The 7,917-nt window shown below is 43.3% G+C and overlaps 1 long non-coding RNA gene across 1 annotated transcript; it reads right to left on the minus strand.

Annotated features, from left to right (window-relative positions):
* Positions 1-1,582: 1,582 nt before the first annotated feature.
* LOC122364544 lies at positions 1,583-5,114 on the minus strand. The gene is made up of 2 exons (XR_006253571.1): positions 5,004-5,114; positions 1,583-1,934 (listed from the first exon to the last, which is right to left on the minus strand). It is a non-coding gene; the product is annotated as an uncharacterized LOC122364544 (long non-coding RNA).
* Between the last annotated feature and the right edge of the window lie 2,803 nt (positions 5,115-7,917).

Below are 7,917 nucleotides of genomic sequence, written 5' to 3' on the forward strand. Positions count from 1 at the left end.
AGACCTCTATGACAAACACTGCAGGCTGGACATGATTGCAAACTTTTTTAGGTTTGGTCAGTTAACTTGACCTGGTGACCTGACCTGACATAACCTGGGGTAAAAAATTTCACACATTGTCCCAAATTGATGTACAAAAGGCTACTCCAAGCGGCGCGGCGCGTAGCGCCGCGGATTTTTATTCACACGCAAAAAAACGCAACAGGGTGGTAACATATGCCCCCCCCCCACTGGGGCGAAGGTTAAACTTTGGGCTCTAAATTCTGCCATAGAACTGGAATTGCGCAATCGGAGGGCAGAAGACAGGGTCACTGCAACAAGCTTTGCTTAGTATTGGCTCTGTCCTTGTGAACCCTTCCTATCTAAGGGTTCAAACTATATTTATAAAAAAGATGTGAAATCAGGTCATATAATGTCAGGTGATATGCTTTTTATTATCACTTGGGGTCCGCAACGAAAGCAAAAGTTATCGGTCCTTAAAGTAAATAAATACCCCCGGATTACCCACACCTGTACTCCCGACTGCTGACACTAGTCACTAAGCATTAACCCATGCATGACTGGGGTATTTTCGATAACGCGAGTGACTGAGGGGGGGAGCTCTCCACTTCCTGAGCCCCCCCCCCCTATCTCCGAAACTACTGGGCTAATCGTCAAAATTCAAACGGCGTCTGATAGCCCTGGAAAAACTGTCGATCGGAACCTATTTTCATTGACCTCGATGTCACCGATGACGTCACAGGTCAGGTCAAATTAAAATCATCAGCATTTTTGCTTGTTTACAATTTAGGCTCTGGCCGCCGGCTGATAAGTCCGATCAGGCTCATTTTTGGTTTATGCACTCCTTGACATAGGTATGCCTTAGATACCCTAAGGGTACCAAACATTTACTTCGAAATTTTCAGGTCAAGGCCAGGTCATCCTAGGTCACGAAAATTGTATATCCTGCATCAGTCACGTGACGCATGTTTTATGGTCCATTTTACACGTAGATTTCAAAAATAATGTCGGCTGTGTCATTTGAGGTCATTTTTAGCAGAATTTACCGGGGGTCAGGTCAATTTCAGGTCAGAAAAGGTCAAATTTTGAAAATGAGATTTTCAAGAAAAAAGATGCCTATCAGATGCAGTTTGAGCACAGAAACACGATGGTGCCATTTATATTGATGTACGATGTAAAAAACGTACTGAAAACTGGTTTTGAAAAATATATAATTGCAAAGTTTTGACAATAATGCAAATAACTTGGCTATTTTTGAAGATATTGGGCTAAAACTTGCTAAAGTAGTTCATCAGTGTGTGTTCTATCAGTGATAGACTAACACATATATTCCGGTTTTTGCGAGGAATCAAAAAAACTTTTTGAAAAAATAAAAAAATATATTTTTTGTAATTGTAAAACATATTTTTCAAATTTTTCAAAAATTCGAGATAGCAGTTTGATAGCTACGTGTATTTGTAGTCCATTGATGCAAAGAAATTGGATCTAGCTTTAAAACTAAGCTCTTGAGAGCGTTTGCCGTAATTCAATATTTTGCATCAAAATCGGCCGACATGACGTCACTCTGACGTCATTTTCGGCCAAATTATTGTAGCTAGAAAGTTGAAATTTTTACACAAGGTGTCAAATTGATGCCGCTGAGGGTACTGCACGTTTCGTGTAGATCTGTGAAACAGTTTAGAAGATATTGCCGCAAACGGGAGGGGGCTCTGTAGAGCCCCCCCCCGTCATGCGCGGGTTAAGCATTACACCCAAAACATGCTACCTATTAAAAATAAAATAAAAGCAAAATTCAGTATAGCAACTGCTTTATTGTACTCACCAAAAACCATGACATGTTGACCTCCCAGGCAGCCAATGTCAGAGTGATCCAGTGCTTGTCAAATGTCCTGTTTGTATTTGGCTGAGTAAATTTTGTTGAGTCTTGTAAATTGCTGCGAAGAAAGAACATGGCACAATCACTTATACTGGCCGGTGTTTCACGGATGCTCGCTGGGTTACCATGGAAACATCAACAAACTCAAACGCTCGTAACACTGAAAGGTCAAGCCAAATTTGTCTCAAACACCGCACCAACAGCAGCACGCGCCGTGAAACACAGCGCCCTGGTAGTTCGAGGACTTAACCCGGCAGTTGCTGGGGTATTTCGCCACCCACCGTTTGCTGGGGGGGGGGGGGGCGTTAAACGCCCCCAGCCGATAACTCGAGAACCAATAGGCGCAGCGAAACGCACGATGCGGCAAACGAAAGAACGCGACGAGACGCTTCAGATGAGTACTTTTAAATTGAATTTTGAGGTCACAGGTCAGGTCAAGGTCAGGTCAAACACCTGAAATCGGGCTTTCAGTAGCATGGACTTCAGGACTTCGCAATGGGCGCCTCTCGTCATAAACTCTGTCAAAACGGTGCACAATCCATCATATAAGGCCTACAAGAGTGTCAGCTCCATGTAGGGGTCAGTCAAGCATAGGTCAGGGTCAAGGTCAGGTCAACCGGGCAGGCACATATCCCCGAAAATCAAAACTAATATTCGCAGCCTGTGACACATGTTTTATGGGTAATTTGGGGCGTGGAACACGATGGTGACATTCATTTTACCATATGTGTACGTGTTTGGCTAAAAAAGTTCAATTTAAGAAATGCATGTATCATGGTCGTGAAGTAGTCACGAGAAATTGCCAAGATGCAGTTCAAGATTTTGGAAAATGCGGAACGATAATCAACAATCGAAGATAGCCATTTGATTGTTCATGGTATTAGCAGTCCAGTGGCGTTTACGGCATGTCTGTATGTCTATTCTGTGATTTTATATGATTTTTTGAACATATGCCGTTTTTGGTCGAAAATTCAGAAATCATGACGTCACTAAAACCTCGATATCTCAAAAATTTTCCGACCGATTTTTTTGAAACTTTGTCACAATAAACTTCATTCAATTTCCTACAGGTACCCAAAATTTGGCGCGCCTGCGGCGCGCCGTTTTTATGCTATGGCCCGGCGAAAAAAGTGGGGGCGTTTAACGCCCCCCCCCCCCCCAGCAACTCGCGGGTTAAATCAGCCCTCAACTGTCCCTTGGATGTTTGGTTTGGGTTCAACAACACCATATCCGGTGGACCAAGGTGCTAACCAAACTCTCACCCTGTTCCAAGCGGTCAGGGCCCTGTTTCACCGGAGCGATAGCAGCACGCTGCTATCAAATTGCGCGAGCTGACATAATGTGATGACGTCACACTAATGACGTTCCGTGTAATCCGTCAGCTTTTTCATTTTGGAACAGAGTTTCTGTCTCGTTGAATGCGTTTGATAGATTTGTTTGATCGCACCCCCGTGAAGATGTTAGCACTGCAGGGCTGCGAAGTCGATGGATTTTCGGCGACTCCGACTCCGACTCCGGCTTTCAAAAACCAGCTCCAACTCCGACTCCGACTCCGGGCAGAATTGTCGACTCCGACCGACTCCAACTCCCGACTCCGACTCTGCAGACCTAGCAGGGCTGCGGAGTCGACAGATTTTCGGTGACTCCGACTCCGACTCTGGCTCGGGTTTCTAAAATCGACTCCGACTCCGACTCCGACTCCGGTCACAACTGTCGACTCCGACCGACCCCGACTCCGACTCCGACTCCGCAGCCCTGGTTAGCAGCAATGTTCGATGACATAACACGGTTTGACAACACCATGGTTTGTTGATGTTTCCATGGAAACCCAATTTGACACGTGTAATAGCAGCGTGCTGCTATCACTGGTGAAACGTGAAACAGGGCCCTGGCAGCAGCAATTCAGTTGGGGAAACTACAAGGCAAAAATCCAAAAATTGATTGGTCAATAAATAGACTTTTGATGATCATATATGGGCATAAATGCAGCCCACGCTACCAAGGGTGAAAAACGGTACCTATAACAAGCCGGTACTTGCGGTATCGCGACCACTTATCGGAGAGAAAATGCTTCCATTTTCCACTAGGAATAAGCGTGATTTGATTAAATTTGGCGAACTGACTCGAAAATGGCGATAGGAAAAGGGCTTTTCTGCAGGTTCTGGCCGTCATAATCAGCTGGCCATTCAATAAATGGAATGGTGTTTTGAAAGAAAACTGTTAAAATATTTAATTTAATTACAATTAACAAAGATATTTAATTTTAAAATAATAACTTAACCACAATTATAAAAACCATCAACAAAATAATAAAAAAATGATATTTTTAAACCACGGTACTGCTTACATTTTTGGCGCGTCTCTTTCAATCCGCCATATTTGCCAATCACTGTTTGACCTCACGTTGTAACTCTGCGATTTAGAGCCACCAGTTAATTATGCACCGGGTGAGTGTAGGCCTTGTGTGGTTAAAAAACATTCTAATGCCTTATTTTTCATTTGAATGCTAGAATCAGTCGGGCGCACTGTGGTATCTCCGATCCATTTATGGAGACGTTTCTAACATCCCCGCACATATTTTCTTGCCAAGGGTGGCTGGATTTGATGTATAACAACTGTTTCGCGTAAAACAAGCTCAGATACACCAAAAGCACTTGTCTTCTTGCATGGAAAGCTGTCGTATGCATTCAAATTCACGTCTTTAAAATGCTCCTGAATCGTATCCATTTATGGAGACTTAGTTTCCAAAAATGGAAACGCCGATGTTCCAAAAATAGAAACGCTGAAGTTCAAATGTGTGCAAACTTAGCTTAAATGTGTTCTTAAAATTCACATGCAACTAAAAATTTGATGTTTTGGGACTGGTTTAGCATCTCGGCTCTCAGCAGTTAACTTGGACGTCGGGTTCGATAATAATACATTACGCGCCGCAACTTGAGCACATTCAAAAGTCAACTAAAACTAAGATTTCCCAGAAACTACTGGACAGATGTGGTCCAAAGTGGGCAATACATAAAGCGTAGATATCATTTCAATATATAAAATTAATATCAATGTTACACATGAGCTAGAATGAATAAATTCATCGTCAGAATACAACGGTATTTGGTGTGACGACGGTGCAGACCTTATTTCCATCCTGCTTTTTACGTATTTGCACGGAGATTGACGTTGATCCGAGCTTACGATCATATTCAGCACATTTGAAATATCATAAAATGCCCACTTAAAGGTAGTGTGCCAGCTTTCTTGGACCGTATGGAGTTAATGGCCCAGATAAGGAGAACCGGATTTTTAGAACTTATCCATACCTTCAAAACTCATGGAAACGTCTTAAATTCTTCAAATTTTGAGTACCCCAGTGCGAAATTCGCCCCGACGGGTTGTCGGTCGTACCCCAACCACATTTCACACCACTATGAACAATAAATGCACACACTGAAATCGCTATTACCGATATGCTCATCCAATCAAGTTTCGATAAACCCGTTCATCATCATCTCCTGCGGTTTCGAACACGCCTGTTAGGTGGCTTCTGATGCTCGTCGAGGTCGGAATTTCCAAATACGCGTGGTGCGTCGGGCCGCGCGCTCTGACTTCGGCCAAGAAAAATGCGTCAGCTGATCATTGTCATTTCTGCCACTTGCGTGTGGTGAAATGGGGTCATAACTTATAAGACGGCTTTTTCATATCAATTATTTTACATAAAATCATATTTCAAACCATAAATAATGTTCGACAGCCAAATAAAAGAAACAATACAATACGGGCTTACAGTTTAAGGCTCGACATTGTGTTGTCTACGATTAGACAGCTGATAACTCATTCCCGTACGTCGTATGGTCGTAACACTATAATGACCTTTGCTTATTGTCACAAGTGCGCCGCATTCGCGATTGTTGCCCGACGCCTGTTTGCAGGTGAGCCCACTACAGTTGTTATACATATCTAAAAACCGAAAAACTTTTAGGCGAAAAGGCACTATTCCAGGCCCATTTTTGATTTTTTTTTTGCGATATTAGGTAAAAACAGAAGCTTCTTATCCTAGGAAAAATAAAATGGGAAATCTTTCAAAGGTGGCACACTACCTTTAAAGGTAGTGTGCCACCTTTAAAGGTAGTGTGCCACCTTTGAAAGATTTCCCATTTTATTTTTCCTAGGATAAGAAGCTTCTGTTTTTACCTAATATCGCAAAAAAATCACAAATGGGCCTGGAATAGTGCCTTTTTTGCCTAAAAGTTTATCGGTTTTTCGATATGTATAACAACTGTAGTGGGCTGACCTGTAAACAGGCGTCGGCAACAATCGCGAATGCGGCGCACATGTGACAATAAGCAAAGGTCATTATAGAGTTACGACGTACGGGAATGAGTTATCAGCTGTCTAATCGTAGACAACACAATGTCGAGCCTTAAACTGTAAGCCTGTATTGGTATTGTTTCTTTTATTTGGCTGTCGAACATTATTTATGGTTTGAAATATGATTTTATGTAAAATAATTGAAATGAAAAGCCGTCTCTTAAAGGAAATAGTTCACTTTCACGAAATTATTTTTTTTGCAATGGATTTATGATTTTTTATGTTCAAAATGATCAGCAAAGAAAATAAAACCTATTTATAACAAAAGATTATTTTCTATATTTTGATATAAGAAGAACTTTTCAGTTTCTGTAAGGCACAGGCGATCCAGTATGAAAAGAGCATGGGTTCCGAAAATTCTTCAGAAACTAGAGAAATTATCGCGGCCACCGGCATTTGGGCGATCTGCTGCTGCTGAATGTCCTTATTGATCAGTACGAGAATTTCTCTTGAGTTCTCGTAGATAATTTCACTAGTTTCTGAAGAATTTTCGGGACCCATGCTCTTTTCATACTGGATGCGAATATATGCAAGGCACACATCCTCAACGCAATACACCTTTTTCGGGACGAGAAATAGAATATCTTTGCCTAGGGTGATCGTTGGGCTGTAAAAGCTCCTGATTTATGCTCGTCTCAGCCCGAGCTACGGAACTGCTATTCCAGTTCAAAACCCATGTTAAAAAGTGAACTATTTCCTTTAAGTTATGACCCCATTTCACCACACGCAAGTGGCAGAAATGACAATGATCAGCTGACGCATTTTTCTTGGCCGAAGTCAGAGCGCGCGGCCCGACGCACCACCACCGCACCACAAAGTACGAGCAGAAGCCGCGCCCAAAGCCAGGGCCCCGGTAACGTGAGGTAGCCGAGTCGGGGCAGCGTGCGCTGACCCAAGCCGGGGCCGCAGCTTTGGGCGCGGTCTACCACATCTCCGCGGGCAGCCCCGGGCTATCACATGACACCGGGAGGACGCGCGGCTCCGGCTTGGGTCAGCGCACGCTGCCCCGACTCGGCTACCTCACGTTACCGGGGCCCTGGCTTTGGGCGCGGTCTACCGCACCACCTAACAGGCGTGTTCGAAACCGCAGGAGATGATGATGAACGGGTTTATCGAGACTTGATTGGATGAGCATATCGGTAATAGCGATTTCAGTGTGTGCATTTATTGTTCATAGTGGTGTGAAATGTGGTTGGGGTACGACCGACAACCCGTCGGGGCGAATTTCGCACTGGGGTACTCAAAATTTGAAGAATTTAAGACGTTTCCATGAGTTTTGGAGGTATGGATAAGTTCTAAAAATCCGGTTCTCCTTATCTGGGCCATTAACTCCATACGGTCCAGGAAAGCTGGCACACTACCTTTAAGTCTCCAAATAGGGCTTTGCAACAACTTTCATGCGATTTAATCAAAGATTGACGACCACCAGGCCGCTGGTACACCGGAAAATGCAGCGTGAAAATGAATGAAAAACCGAAGTTCCCGGTGATGTGGTTGTTCCAATCAATGGGCCAGTCTTTCAGTAGTCTGTTAAAAACGTTATTTTTTGTTCAAAACATTCATAAATGTAATTATTTTCGATTAGAAAACGTGTGAATTTTTTTATCACGTCGACATGTTATAAGCATCGCCTCGTTCGTCAACTTTCGGTTTTCTGATCGGAAAGTCGGAGAACAGGAACA

The sequence above is a fragment of the Amphibalanus amphitrite genome, unplaced genomic scaffold (assembly GCF_019059575.1).
Source record: "Amphibalanus amphitrite isolate SeventyFive unplaced genomic scaffold, NRLGWU_Aamphi_draft 000682F_arrow, whole genome shotgun sequence".
Taxonomy (NCBI): domain Eukaryota; kingdom Metazoa; phylum Arthropoda; class Thecostraca; order Balanomorpha; family Balanidae; genus Amphibalanus; species Amphibalanus amphitrite.